General features: G+C 40.8%; 1 protein-coding gene across 2 annotated transcripts in view; it reads right to left on the minus strand.

Moving 5' to 3' along the window:
- Positions 1 to 15,700, minus strand: part of negr1 (neuronal growth regulator 1) — a 372,829-nt gene that overhangs the window by 7,893 nt on the left and 349,236 nt on the right. The window lies entirely within an intron of this gene.

Raw genomic sequence — 15,700 nt, forward strand, 5'->3', positions numbered from 1 at the left:
ATTCTGTTCCAAGAAACAATGTTCTTGCTGTGTTAAGACACTTAAAACCCTGCATTTTGACACCTCAATTCATGTTTAAACCATATTCCTTCCCTCTATTGAGTCCTTTTATATATGTGGAAACACACATGTGACTCTCATATTGACACAGTAGGTAACAGTTACAAGAGGTAACAGGTAATGAGGAGAGGAGGAAAAGAAGCAACTAATTCTACTTGAATGTGGCATTTGAATGTACTAGTCAGACACAGCTGTGCTCTCTGCTTTCTGAGGAAATTATGATCCTGACCAGTGGAAAGAACCCAAAATAGCCAGACTACAGTATGTTACCAGTACAAACGTAAACACTTGCTACTCTGTTCACTGTCTGGTCAAATACGAGTCTCAAGTATATATCACACATTTAGGACCCCTGCCTGAAAAGAAAGATGACTAATCCAATAGTCAAAGGAGGACAAATACTTTGGGACAGACACATTTTATGAGGGTGTGATGAAGGGCTCTGCATTTAAATAGAATATAGCCAAGATCAAATACACTCTTAAAAGGCTGCATTTTGACATCTCAATGAATGTTTCAACCATATTCCTTCCCTCTATTGAGTTCTTTCATGTATGCGGAAACATACGTGTGACTGATATTGACACCGTAGGTAAAATAAGCAACGAGGAAAGAAGGAGAGGAGGGAAGGAAGCAACAAATGCTACATGAATGTGGTATTTGAATGTGTTAATCAGTCGCAGCTGTGCCATCTACTGTTCCCAAGGAAATTCTGATCCTGACCAGTGGACACTAGTACAGTGGTGCTTCATGAGCAAACACATCTCTCTGGTCTCTGGAGAGATGCTTCAGAGCAGGAGGGAATGGAAAGGCTTTCATTTTGAGGGAGGGGGAGGATCACACACAGACACACACACGTGCTACCCGGCAGGCTCAGCTCTACCTGGGGAAATCATGTAGAGCACAGCCCATCACAGTAGGGTGCCTCTATTTACACACCTATGTAATTAGTTCAGAATGTAATTCCTCCGATGTGGACTTTGGTTTGCATATACATACTGCACTGGTGTATACGCAAGCAGTTACTTACTCTCTTACATACACACAAGCAAACACACATTGCAACAACTTCCACAAATGTCTTCAGATTTGTCCACACAAATCTGTATTTTATATGTTGAGGATCAATATCATGTTGAGCTGTTGTCAATTTATTTTGTGTTTGAATTCAATAAGATCCTGTAATGGATTATATATCTTAGTGTCATGTGGTGAGTTGCTTAATGACAGGAAAGTATAGTACATATTTCAATTGGTTGGTGTTCACATAACTTGGCGGTGACAGTTATTTTTGCGAATTTCAGAAATTTGACAGCAAATGTTAAAAGCTACACATCCCATTTCAGCCTGCTATCTTTCCTGCATTTTGCTCTGGTATTATGCTTGTTGTTTACCTATTACTGTGAAAACTGTACTCTCCAACAAATGGAAAGCAAAAAAAGAAAGGTTTGAATAGAGGAGAGAAAATTGTGCAAATTGTGATGGGGTTTGTAAGATGCATGAGCAGGCTGTGGACTGCAGCCTCTCTCTTCCTCGCTTTGCTCCCATCCATAGCGGAGGATAATGACACAGTTTTCCTGGGCTGCTAGAGCCGAGCTGGTTACCATGGCAACAGCTCATGTCCTGCATGGCCCTATTGCCGGAGCTTGAGTGTGCATTGTGCAGCCATGCTAACAAAATAATTTGGGGGCCATATAAGCAGATCCTCTTCCCCTTCTCAGCTATAGGATTCCTTATCCGAGCTGTGGACATGGCATGGCATGGCTGCTGGATCAAAAGCACAATCAGCGTAATCTCCTGTACAATTTTCTTTTTAGCCTCTTTTTTTAAGCTCATGTGCATAATAAAAACATCTATCCTGAGTGTTTCTTCTGGTCTACGGTCAAGTGTGCCAACAAACACCATACCCTTCTCTAGCAGAAGTAATTAAAGAGAGTCTATATTACCTGCTTCCAAGCAGTGCTTTATTTTGTGCTTGTTTAATATCCCCCTGCGCCTTTTCTAAACCGGGCATCCATTGTTTTGACTGTGTGGGTTGCAACTTGCCATTTTAATTAACTCCCCAACCAGGATCTGCCTCGAACACGATTCCTCTCAGCTTTTAACATGAAGGGAATGGGAGGGAGGGATGGAGAGGGAAGGGGGAAAGGGAGAGAGAGAGAGAGATAATTGTGCATGTACATCAGCAAAGCTACAATGAAGCACTAGAATCCAAGACAATATATCACACAGAAAACAAGGCGATGAATCAAGCCTGTTCAGAGAAAAGCGCATTCTGAAAGGAAATAGGCTAGTGGCACGGCATCCACATTTTTTAGATACCCATACCTGAGGTAGAACAAAACACAACCATGATTTTTTTTCAATCTCTAATGTCTCCCATTAATGAAAAGGATGGTTGTGAAAAAATATTGTACTGCAAAAGTGGTTACATTTATAGCTATTGTGACCTATAAACTCAAAACATCCAGAATGATGCCAGGCTGGAGGGTGGTGGGCCACATAAGCTCATGTAACCCAATATTGCAAGCTCTGATTTTGTAAAAAATGAGGAATACAAATAGTCAATTGTCTGTCCTACATACACAAACCGAACAACATTAGGGTATCTTAATGCCTCCTAGAAATATAGACCTGTAAGCACAGAGATAAAATATGCGGACATATCAAAGTTTTGGCAGCGAGATAACTTTCTAAGTCAAAGTTGCTCTCATTTAGTGCTGTATGGTCCTGCCTGACAATAATACATATAGTTACACGTCTTTTGATGTTGTGCTATTGTTATCGACTCTAAAAATCAAATCAAATTAAATTGTATTTGTCACATGCGGCGAATACATAAAAAAATAAAGGAGAGCCGCACACTCTAGGAGCTCAGATGCAAAATTATTTATGTCCAAAGTTTCGAGAGACATGCTGTTTTCATCAGGGTATAATGACAAACACTGCGGGATGACTCATTTATATAGTGTCAAAAGACACACAGGTGTCTGTAATCATGGCCGGGTGTGGGCTGATATCATTGGTTAATTCTCATATATTAAAATAGTATTAAAAAAAACATAAATGGATAATTTCCAATCATAGATACAATTTGGCTACATAAGCCTACAAACATTTACAATAGCAAAATCACAAGAATCACAAGATTATTCGGCTTCAGATCAAAGTCTATGTTGAGACAGAAGGGAGCAAGGGTCTTTAAATTAAAGATCCAGTCAGCCTCTCATTTCAACAATAAATTGTTGAGGTCACCCCATCTCCTAGGGAGGGTGACATGTTAGAAATTACTTGTGTAATGCACAAAGTAGATGTCCTAACAGACTTGCCAAAACTATAGTATGTTAACCAGAAATGTGTAAACTTCTGACGTCATCTGTATATACAGTTGAAGTCGGAAGTTTACATACACTTAGGTTGGAGTCATTCACTTGTTTTTCAACCACCTCACACATTTCTTTCTTCAAACTATAGTTTTGGCAAGTCGGTTAGGATATCTACTTTGTGCATGACACAAGTCATTTTTCCAACAATTGTTTACAGACAGATTATTTCACTTATAATTCACTGAATCACAATTCCAGTGGGTCAGAAGTTTACATACACTAAATTGACTGTGCCTTTAAATAGTTTGGAAAATTCCAGAAAATGATGTCATGGCTTTAGAAGCTTCTGATAGGCTAATTGACATAATTTGAGTCAATTGGAGGTGTACCTGTAGATGTATTTCAAGGCCTACCTTCAAACTCAGTGCCTATTTAATTGGCATTATGGGAAAATCAAAAGAAATCAGCCAGGACCTCGGAAAAAAGTCTGGTTCATCCTTGGGAGCAATTTCCAAACGCCTGTAGTTACCACGTTCATCTGTATAAAACATAGTATGCAAGTATAAACACCATGGGACTACGCAGCCGTCATACCGCTCAGGAAGGAGACGCATTCTGTCTCCTAGAGATTAATGTACTTTGGTACGAAGAGTGCAAATCAATCCCAGAACAACAGCAAAGTATCGATATCCACAGTAAAACGAGTCCTATATCGACATAACCTGAAAGGCCGCTCAGCAAGGAAGAAGCCACTGCTCCATACCGCCATAAAACAGCCAGACGGTTTGCAACAGCCGTACTTTTTGGAGAAATGTCCTCTGGTATGATGAAAAAAAAAATAGAACTGTTTGGCCATAATGACCATCGTTATGTTTGGAGGAAAAAGGCTTGCAAGCCGAAGAACCCCATCCCAACCGTGAAGCACGGGAGTGGCAGCTTCATGTTGTGGGGGTGCTTTGCTGCAGGAGGGACTGGTGCACTTCACAAAATAGATGGCATCATGAGGACGGAAAATGATGTGGATATATTGAAGCAACATCTCAAGACATCAGTCAGGAAGTTAAAACCTCTACAGGATCGGTGTTCCCCCTGCAGGACGGCAGAGTAACAAGAACATTTTCCAGGACATAAACATATCTGATATTGGCAGAAAGCTTACATTCTTGTTAATCTAACTGCACTGTCCAATTTACAGTAGCTATTACAGTGAAATAATACCATGCTATTGTTTGAGGAGAGTACACAGTTATGAACTTGAAAATGTATAATAAACCAATTAGGCACACTTGGGCAGTCTTGATACACAATTTTGAACAGAAATGCAATGGCTCATTGGATTAGTCTAAAACTTTGCACATACACTGCTGCCATCACCTCATTATTTAGAAATAAGCTTTGATTCATTGCTAGTCCAATATGGCTGCCTGAATTCAACATAACCTTCCACTGGCTCACTGCATTTCTGATGGGCATAGGGATGTTCCGGTGCACTCTTTTGCTGTTTGGGTTGAGCTGGCACATAAAAAAAGTAACATTTTTTAATCTAAAATAAAAAAAACATGTCCACTATCCTATCTTGGCTGTCTGCTCTGGAGTTGCCATATGGTGCCTGTCAGGAGGAGTGGGCTGTGCCCAACTACACAAGCGGCAATGAGTAAACACAACAAATGAGTTCATGTTTCAGATGCTTTTACTTTGGCTCTTAGCGTCTCTGGCATTCTAGTCCACAACCATTCAGGCAAGAGGGTGGTTAAAGATGGCGGCCACCTGTAGACTCTTGCGGTGGTGTGGCCTCACTGGCAGAGTCCGTAACTCTCCTTCTGATGAGTCTGTGGAAGGCGAGCGCGAAAAACAGTGTAAGTGGGCGAGTAGGCACGCTGTGGCTGTCTTCCTAACTGCCTCACTTGAGTGAGGTCCAGGCTGCACTTTTGTGCCGGTCGGTTGATTAGGGAATGCTTGCATGTGTGGTGATTAGTAATTCTGCACAGGTGTGTTGGGTGAGCAGACCTGTGGGGCCGACTTCGGCTGGCCTGGTGCTGAAGATAGTGCAGCCTTCCACAGTGTTGAACTGAGTGCCACTGTCCACTGTACTGCAGCCAGTGCCACTGTCTGCTCATCGTACCCTGGTTGAACATAATGAGGTGGGTGGCTCTGTCCATAGTGCTGCACCTATACCTTCTCCAAGTCGTCTTCCCAGGTCCCGATGTGGCCGTAGAACAATGTCCATCAGCCTTTGATACAGTGGCTTGCGAAATAATTCATTCTCCCTATTTTGTTGCCTTACAACCTGGAATTAAAATGGATTTTGGGGGGGTTTGTATCATTTGATTTACACAACATGCCTACCACTTTGAAGATGCAAAATAATTTTTTTTGTGAAACAAACATGAAATAAGACAAAACAAATGAAAATATGAGCGTGCATAACTATTCACCTCCCCAAAGTCAATACTTTGTAGAGCAACCTTCTACTGCAATTACAGCTGCAAGTCTCTTGGGGTATGTATTGGCACATCAAGCCACTGGGATGTTTGAATTTTGCCCATTCTTCAAGGCAAAACTGCTCCAGCTCCTTCAAGTTGGATGGGTTCCGCTGGTGTACAGCCATATTGAAGTCATACCACAGATTCTCAATTGGACTGAGATCTGGGCTTTGACTAGGCCATTCCAAGAAATGTAAATGTTTCCCCTTAAACCACTTGAGTGTGGCTTTAGCAGTATGCTTAGGGTCCTTGCCCTGCTGGAAGGTGAACCTCCGTCCCAGTCTCAAATCTCTGGAAGACTGAAACAGGTTACCCTCAGCAATTTCCCTGTATTTAGCGCCAGCCATCATTCATTCAATTCTGACCAGTTTCCTAGTCCCTGCCAATGATAAACAACATGGTTTTCTCAGGGTGATGAGAGGTGTTGGGTTTGCGCCAGACATAGCGTTTCCCTTGATGGCCAAATTTTAGATTCATCTGACCAGAGTACTTTCTGACAAGGTAAAAATCTGTCATTCTGCCGCTGAACAAGGCAGTTAACCAACTGTTCCTAGGCCGTCATTGAAATTAAGAATTTGTTCTTAGCTGACTTGCCTAGTTAAATAAGGGTAAAATAAAATACAACAAATCCATATGTTTGGGAGTCTTCCACATGCCTTTTGGCAAAAACCAAACGTGATTGGGATATTCGGGACGGTAGCGTCCCACCCCGCCAACAGCCAGTGAAAGAGCAGGGCGCCAAATTCAAAACAACAAAAATCTCATAATTAAAATTCCTCAAGCATACAAGTATTTCACATCATTTTTAAGATAAATTCTCGTTAATCTAGCCACAGTGTCTGATTTCAAAAAGGCTTTACAGTGAAAGCACCACAAACGATTATGTTAGGTCACCACCAAGTCACAGAAAAAAACACAGCCATTTTTCCAGCCAAAGAGAGGAGTCACAAAAAGCAGAAATATAGATGAAATGGATCACTAACCTTTGATGATCTTCATCAGATGACACTCATAGGACTTCATGTTACACAATACATGTATGCTTTGTTCGATAAAGTGCATATTTATATCCAAAAATCTAATTTCACACTGGTGTGTTATGTTCAGTAGTTCCAAAACATGCGGTGATATTGCAGAGCCACATCAATTTACAGAAATACTCATAATAAACATTGATAAAAGATACAACTATTATACATGGAACTTTAGATAAACTTCTCCTTAATGCAACCGCTGTGTCAGATTTCAAAAAAACTTTACGGAAAAAGCATACCATGCAATAATCTGAGTACAGCGCTCAGAGACCAAAACAGCCAAAGAGATATCCACCATGTTGTAGAGTCAACATCAGTCAGAAATAGCATTATAAATATTCCTTTACCTTTGATTCTCCCCATCAGAATGCACTCCCAGGAATCCCAGTTCCACAATAAATGTTTGATTTGTTTGATAACATTTATTTCCAAATACCTCCTTCTGTTAGTGCGTGAGGTAAACAAATCCAAATGAGCTGAAAGGTCAGACAAAAAGTCCAAAAAGTTATATTACAGGTCGTAGAAACATGTCAAACGAAGTATAGAATCAATCTTTAGGATGTTTTTATCATAAATCTTCAATAATGTTCCAACCGGAGAATTCCTTTGTCTGTAGAAAAGCAATGGAACGAAAGCTAACTTTCACATGACGTCACGAGTTCGTGGCAATCTGCCAGACACCTGGCTCAATCCCCTATCCTTTGGCCACCCTTCCCAGTAGAAGCATCAAACAAGGTTCAAGGTTTGACATCTAGTGGAAGCCTTAGGAAGTGCAAAATTACCCCACAGACACTGTATATTGGAATGGCAATGAGTTGAAAAACTACAAACCTCAGATTTCTCACTTCCTGGTTGGATTTTTCTCAGGTTTTCGCCTGACATATGAGTTCTGATATACTCACAGACACCATTCAAACTGTTTTAGAAACTTCAGAGTGTTTTCTATCCAAATATACCAATTATATGCATATTCTAGATTTTATGGCTGAGTAGCAGGCAGTTTACTCTGGGCACCTTATTCATCCAAGATACTCAATACTGCCCCCCAGTCACCAAGAAGTTAAGCAATGGCTTTTTCTGGCCACTCTTCCGTAAAGCCAAGCTATGTGGAGTGTACGGCTTAAAGTGGTCCTATGGACAGATACTCCAATCTCTGCTGTGGAGCTTTGCAGCTCCTTCAGGGTTATCCTTTCTCTCTTTGTTGCCTCTCTGATTAATGCCCTCCTTGCCTCGTCTGTGAGTGTATGTGGGCGGCCCTCTCTTGGCAGGTTTGTTGTGGTTCCATATTCTTTCCATTTTAATGATTTCTTAGTGCTCCGTGGGATGTTCAAAGTTTCGGACATTTTTTAAATATTTTTTCTCCACAACTTTGTCCCTGACCTGTTTGGAGAGCTCCTTGGTCTTCATGGTGCCGCTTGCTTGGTGGTGCCCCTTGCTTAGTGGTGTTGCAGATTCTGGGGCCTTTCAGAACAGGTGTACAGTTGACGTCAGAAGTTTACACACATACATTTAAAATTCCCTGTCTTAAGTCAATTAGGATCACCACTTCTTTTAAGAATGTAACATTTCAGAATAATAGTAGAGAATTATTTATTTCAGCTTTTATTTCTTTCATCACATTCCCAGTGGGTCAGAAGAAAACATACACTCCATTTTTATTTGGTAGCATTGCCTTTAAATTGTTTAACTTGGGTCAAATGTTTAGGGTAGCCTTCCACAAGCTTCCTCCAATTAGTTGAGTTAATTTCGGCCCATTCCTCCTGACAGAGCTTGTGTAACTGAGTCGGGTTTGTAGGCCTCCTTGCTTGCACACGCTTTTTCAGTTCTGCCCACATATTTTCTATAGGATTGAGGTCAGGCCTTTGTGATGGCCACTCCAATACCTTGATTTTGTTGTCCTTAAGCCATTTTGCCACAACTTTGGAAGTATTTGATCTCCAATCGAAAATCAAATCAAGAGTCGGCTTTCTATTCCGCAACAAAGCCTCCTTCACTCACGCCGCCAAGCTTACCCTAGTAAAACTGACTATCCTACCGATCCTCGACTTCGACGATGTCATCTACAAAATGGCTTCCAACACTCTACTCAGCAAACTGGATGCAGTCTATCACGCCATCCGTTTCGTCACTAAAGCACCTTATACCACCCACCACTGCGACTTGTATGCTCTAGTCGGCTGGCCCTCGCTACATATTCGTCGCCAGACCCACTGGCTCCAGGTCATCTACAAGTCCATGCTAGGTAAAGCTCCGCCTTATCTCAGCTCACTGTTCACGATGGCAACACCCATCCGTAGCACGCGCTCCAGCAGGTGTATCTCACTGATCATCCCTAAAGCCAACACCTCATTTGGCTGCCTTTCGTTCCAGTACTCTGCTGCCTGTGACTGGAACGAATTGCAAAAATCGCTGAAGTTGGAGACTTTTATCTCCCTCACCAACTTCAAACATCAGCTATCTGAGCGGCTAACCGATCGCTGCAGCTGTACATAGTCTATTGGTAAATAGCCCACCCTTTCTCACCTACCTCATCCCCATACTGTTTTTATTTATTTACTTTTCTGCTCTTTTGCACATCAATATCTCTACCTGTACATGACCATCTGATCATTCATCACTCCAGTGTTAATCTGCAAAATTGTAATTATTTGCCTACCTCCTCATGCCTTTTGCACACATTGTATATAGACTCCCCCTTTGGTTTCTACTGTGTTATTGACTTGTTAATTGTTTACTCCATGTGTAACTCTTTGTTGTCTGCTCACACTGCTATGCTTTATCTTGGCCAGGTCGCAGTTGCAAATGAGAACTTGTTCTCAACTAGCCTACCTGGTTAAATAAAGGTGAAATAAAAATAAATTAAAAAATGCTTGGGGTCATTGTCCATTTGGAAGACCCATTTGCAACCAAGTTTTAAGAAGTGAAATCAATTAGGGATCATAGCTTTCACCTGGATTCACCTGGATAGTCTAAGTCATGGAAAGAGCAGGTGTTCTTAATGTTTCGTACTCTCAGTGTACATAGAGGTGAATAAACCACCATTTAATGGATTTTGGATGCCATAATGGATTTTGAGTCAAATCTAGGAGGGCCTCAATGCAATTGCAAGAGGTTGAACATAACATCCAAAGACAAACCTGACTGAAAAGAAGTGACCGTTTTCACTGTCTCAGCCCACTTGTTTTCAATAGAGACAATTTAGATTACTATAGCCACAACATCAAAAACTTGTAGCTGTATGTTTTTGTTGTTGGGCAGGACCATACAGCACTTGAATGAGAGCAAATTTGACTTGGAAAGATGTCTATTAATCAGCTACCAAAAAGTAAAGCTTATATTCATCATAAATATTCATAGTTTATATTTCCGCCAATTGTTTCTGTGTTTACAGGTCTATATTTCCAATGTGCATTAAGATATCCTGATGCTGTTTGTTTATGTAAGTAGGGCAGACAACTGATTATTTACTTGTATTACACATTTTTGCAATTTATGTTGCCCACAATTTAACCACTTTTGCAGTAAAATATTTTCACTGTCATCCATTTCATGAATGGGGTAATGAGTTAATGAAGGGTTCAAGCCTCATCCCATACTAAACAATTTATTTAACCTTTAATTTGAAAAGTTTTTCTCTGAAAAATCATCACTGTTGACACAAATAATGAATCATTCTGAAATATGCCACACAGGCACAAGTGTTAGTCACACTGTAATTAATTTGAATGTCATCAATCAAATATATGGTTGCAAAGTTACCTGTAATTTACCAAAGTTACTGGAAACAGGTAATCTATGGCAATCTATGGTAACTTTGGTGATTTATACTTGAATAACTTTTTTAAAATTCTGAGTTTCTGGTGGATATAGCACATTGTTCAAGAGAAAATTAAATTAGCCAATTGGAAACTGGGGACGATTAGGTGACCATGATGGTATGATGCCAGATTGGGAATTTAGCCAGGACACCTGGGTTAACACCCCTACTCTTACAATAAGTGCCATGGGATCTTTAGTGACCACAGAGTCAGGACACCCGTTTTAACATCCCATCCAAAAGACAACTCCCTACACAGGGCAATGTCCCCAATCACTGCCCTGGGGCATTGAGATATTTATTTTAGACCAGAGGAAAGGGTGTCTCCTACTTGCCCTCCAACACCACTTCCTGCTGCATCTGGTCTCCTATCCAGGAACCAACCCTGCTTTAGCTTCAGAAGCAAGGCAGCAGTAGGATGCAGGGTGGTACGCTGCTGGCTAGAATAAACACCAATGTTATTCACTAAATTGATTATTTATATTTAGGATAATGTTTTACAGCTTTGTCATGCTATTTTTTATTTTATTTTTTATCTTATTTGATTATTTGATATATATTACATGTGAGGCCAGAGGCCAGAGATAATAAGGCCAGAGATAATTAGACACCTGTGATGATCTGAAATACCGAAAAGGGACACTAGATGTCTTGTGATAAATTACATAAAATCCTTGAAAGTTACACAAATTCTGGTAGTTTACTTGTAAATTTCCAAATTCTCCTGTAATATACCCTCCCTTTCCAACCATAATCAAATATCAACACAAAGAATAATAAACCCAAAAGGCTTTTTTTCTTTTGCCAGGCCTTATTTTATGTTAAAAAAAACATCTATCAACCTATACAGTACATGCCCTGCGTAGTATCCTTTACGTATGTAACGTGAGCAGAAAACTGGAAATATGCTGTTTCATTTGGAATGAAAATGGTCAAGAAAACACTAAATCAATTGGAGCTATGAAGATCTTGAAATACTATATTTTGTCCGATGGACCCCTCTAATGCTAAGGCTTCTCTGAGCTGCTGATGATTCATGCTTGGAGTTGTTTGTGTCTCCAGGCTGTCATGGTGGCTCCATGAGCAGTAGCATCCCTATCCCCCTGTGGATGGGCTCCTCGAGCTCCTGAGTGAGGAGTTCAATGTCAGTGGTTTTTGGTTCCCCTGCCACCCCAACAGAAAGCCCCATGAGACCCATCTGAGCCAGGACTGAACCTAAATCCACACATCCACTGCAAACCTGGCTAAAAATCTTCACACACTCACCATCTACCACATTGTCTCACTCAGAGTACACCAAACCCTTACAGTAAATTGTGCTTTCTAGTATTACATTCACTCTCACAGTATACTCTTACATAGTAGTGCATACTCTCACAGCATAGCAATGAATATTCACCGTCAGTCTTAGTGTCTCAATAGCAGTGGTATATAATGTAGGCTACCACAACATTCACAGCCCAACAAGAGTACTTTACAGACTGCGGGAATGGTTCAAATGCCATTTGTTTTCATTTTTTATGCTCTTGCCCTTCTGATTTGGTTTGGCTTGTGACCTTACACACTACAGCAATACAGTATACTATTGTTTGAATAGCAACTTTAATAGCATATTTAATAATAATTTAAGTGTTTCTTAAATTCACGAATGTCAAAGTAGGGTCCGAATTCCAAAACCATACATATTGTTTGTTGAAAGTACATAAAGTAGCTTACTTTACATTGACTTGCTTGCAAATGATTTACTTTATATGTGGTAACTCCACAAAACACAAAATTCAAATCTCCACTAAACTTTGTATCTGAACATTTTAAATTGAAAATCAAGTTGCACATCTTGCTTATTCAAAACACAGCCTGCATTGGGAATAAACATAGTGAGTCTGTTCAATCTGGATTGATCATTGTGAAAGCAAAGGTTTTCAGTAGTGGCATAATTATCATATTACTTGAGTGCTTTGGCAAAATCCGTTAGATGTTAGGAGCCTAATGAAATGCATTGGGACACAAATGAAATGCGTCAGCACTGAAGTTAATGTTGTAGATGTAATGAGTACAGCCTCATTTTGGGCCTCGCTCTTCTAAACTCTGTCTTTCTCCCTCTCCTCTTTCTCTCTGTCTCTCTCTCACTCTCGTTTAATGTTTGTTATGCATTTTTTTTCTCAGAGGGAGCCTGGTCCAAGCCCTCAGATGTGCTGAGTCAGATATCACTTAACTCATGGCCCCTTATGATGACAGCTCCAACTGGCTGTGAAGGATTCCTTATGGGACATCAACACCACTATGCATCCTCAAGAAATGAGCTATCAACAGTCTGGATCGGATCTGAACTCAAGCCAAGAGGTATCCCTTTCCCTCCCTCCTTCCTCTCACCCGTCCTGTCCCTTTACCTGCATGGATAAAATGTACCTCAAATCGACTTATTAAGCCATGCATCTGTATTATGATAAAGGTGACTTGTTTGTACTTCTATTTGTACTACTTGATGGTAGGGTTAATTTCAGAATGGGGGATTAGAGTGCTGATGTACTTACAAGATAACTTTATCATCCAAGGTTGGGCATTTTAGTTATGGTAATTTGAGCCTGGCTAGAATAATATTTATTGCTGGACAACTTTGCACAAGGGTATTAATCACAGTCTGGATTTGCTTGGATGGACATTTGCAGAACACATCAATATACAGTATAGGCAGGTGTGTTCCTTTCCAAATCATGTCTAATAAATTGAATTTACCACAGGTGGACTCCAATCAAGATGTAGAAACATCTCAAGGATGATCAATGGAAACAGGATACACCTGAGCTCAATTTTGAGTCTCATTGCAAAGGGTCTGAATATTTGTTTCTATAAATTTGCTAAAACGTCTAAAAACCTGTTTCCACTCTGTTTCCACTGTGTTTGTGGTATTGTGTGTATAGATTGATGAGGAAAACATTTTATTTAATCCATTTTGGAATAAGGATGTAATGTAACAAAATGTGGAAAAAGTCAAGGGGTCTGAATACTTCCTGAATGTACTGTAAATGACTGTACCCAACTGAAAAAAGGGTTTAATCAGATGCCTGGTGATTAGCATATGATGTGGTCATATTCTAGGTATTTTGAGTATAGTTGCATTTAATGTGAGTAGATATTTTTGCATTAGTTGTTTACGTGTTGCTGTGCGTTTTGTTGCCAACCTTACTTTGCTACCTGACGACTTTATGTTTTTTACTTTTTAATTACCGTTTATACTTTTGTTTTTTCCCTCAACTTTTTTTTCATTCAACTTTTTCACTTGTCCTTGTGCTCCTAGACCTTAGTGCTGCTTTTGATACCATCGATCACCACATTCTTTTGGAGAGATTGGAAACCCAAATTGGTCTACACGGACAAGTTCTGGCCTGGTTTAGATCTTATCTGTAGGAAAGATATCAGTTTGTCTCTGTGGATGGATTGATCTCTGACAAATCAACTGTAAATTTCAGTGTTCCTGAAGGTTCCGTTTTAGGCCCACTATTGTTTTCACTATATATTTTACCTCTTGGGGATGTCATTTGAAAACATACTGTTAACTTTCACTGCTATGCGGATGACACAGCTGTACATTTCAATGAAACATGGTGAAGCCCCAAAATTGCCCTCGCTAGAAGCCTGTGTTTCAGACATAAGGAAGTGGATGGCTGCAAACTTTCTACTTTTAAACTCGGACAAAACAGAGATGCTTGTTCTAGGTCCCAAGAAACAAAGAGATCTTCTGTTGAATCTGACAATTAATCTTAATGGTTGTACAGTCATCTCAAATAAAACTGTGAAGGACCTCGGCGTTACTCTGGACCCTGATCTCTCTTTTGACGAACATATCAAGACTGTTTCAAGGACAGCTTTTTTCCATCTACGTAACATTGCAAAAATCAGAAACTTTCTGTCCAAAAATGATGCAGAAAAATGTATCAATGCTTTTGTTACTTCTAGGTTAGACTACTGCAATCCTCTACTTTCCGGCTACCCGGATAAAGCACTAAATAAACTTCAGTTAGTGCTAAATACGGCTAGAACCAAAATCCTGACTAGAACCAAAAAATGTGATCATATTACTGCAGTGCTAGCCTCCCTACACTGGCTTCCTGTCAAGGCAAGGGCTGATTTCAAGGTTTTACTGCTAACCTACAAAGCATTATATGGGCTTGCTCCTACCTATCTCTCTGATTTGGTCCTGCCGTACATACCTACACGTACGCTACGGTCACAAGACGCAGGCCTCCTAATTGTCCCTAGAATTTCTAAGCAAACATCTGGAGGCAGGGCTTTCTCCTATAGGGCTCCATTTTTATGGAATGGTCTGCCTACCCATGTGAGAGACGCAAACTCGGTCTCAACCTTTAAGTCTTTACTGAAGACTCATCTCTTCAGTGGGTCATATGATTGAGTGTAGTCTGGCCCAGGAGTGTGAAGGTGAACGGAAAGGCTCTGGAGCAATGAACCGCCCTTGCTGTCTCTGCCTAGCCGGTTCCCCTCTTTCCACTGTGATTCTCTGCCTCTAACCCTATTACAGGGGCTGAGTCACTGGCTTACTGGTGCTCTTTCGTGCCGTCCCTAGGAGGGGTGCGTCACTTGAGTGGGTTGAGTCACTGATGTGATCTTCCTGTCTGGGTTGGCGTCCCCCTTGGGTTGTGCCATGGCGGAGATCTTTGTGGGCTATACTCGGTCTTGTCTCAGGATGTTAAGTTGGTGGTTGAAGATATCCCTCTGGTGGCGTGGGGGCTGTGCTTTGGCAAAGTGGGTGGGGTTATATCCATCCTGTTTGGCCCTGTATCATCGGATGGGGCCACAGTGTCTCCTGACCCCTCCTGTCTCAGCCTCCAGTATTTATGCTGCAGTAGTTTATGTGTCGGGGGGCTAGGGTCAGTTTGTTATATCTGGAGTACTTCTCCTGTCCTATCCGGTGTCCTGTGTGAATTTAAGTATGCGCTCTCTAATTCTCTCTTTCTCTTTCTT

The sequence above is a fragment of the Oncorhynchus kisutch genome, linkage group LG21 (assembly GCF_002021735.2).
Source record: "Oncorhynchus kisutch isolate 150728-3 linkage group LG21, Okis_V2, whole genome shotgun sequence".
Classification (NCBI taxonomy): Eukaryota; Metazoa; Chordata; class Actinopteri; order Salmoniformes; family Salmonidae; genus Oncorhynchus; species Oncorhynchus kisutch.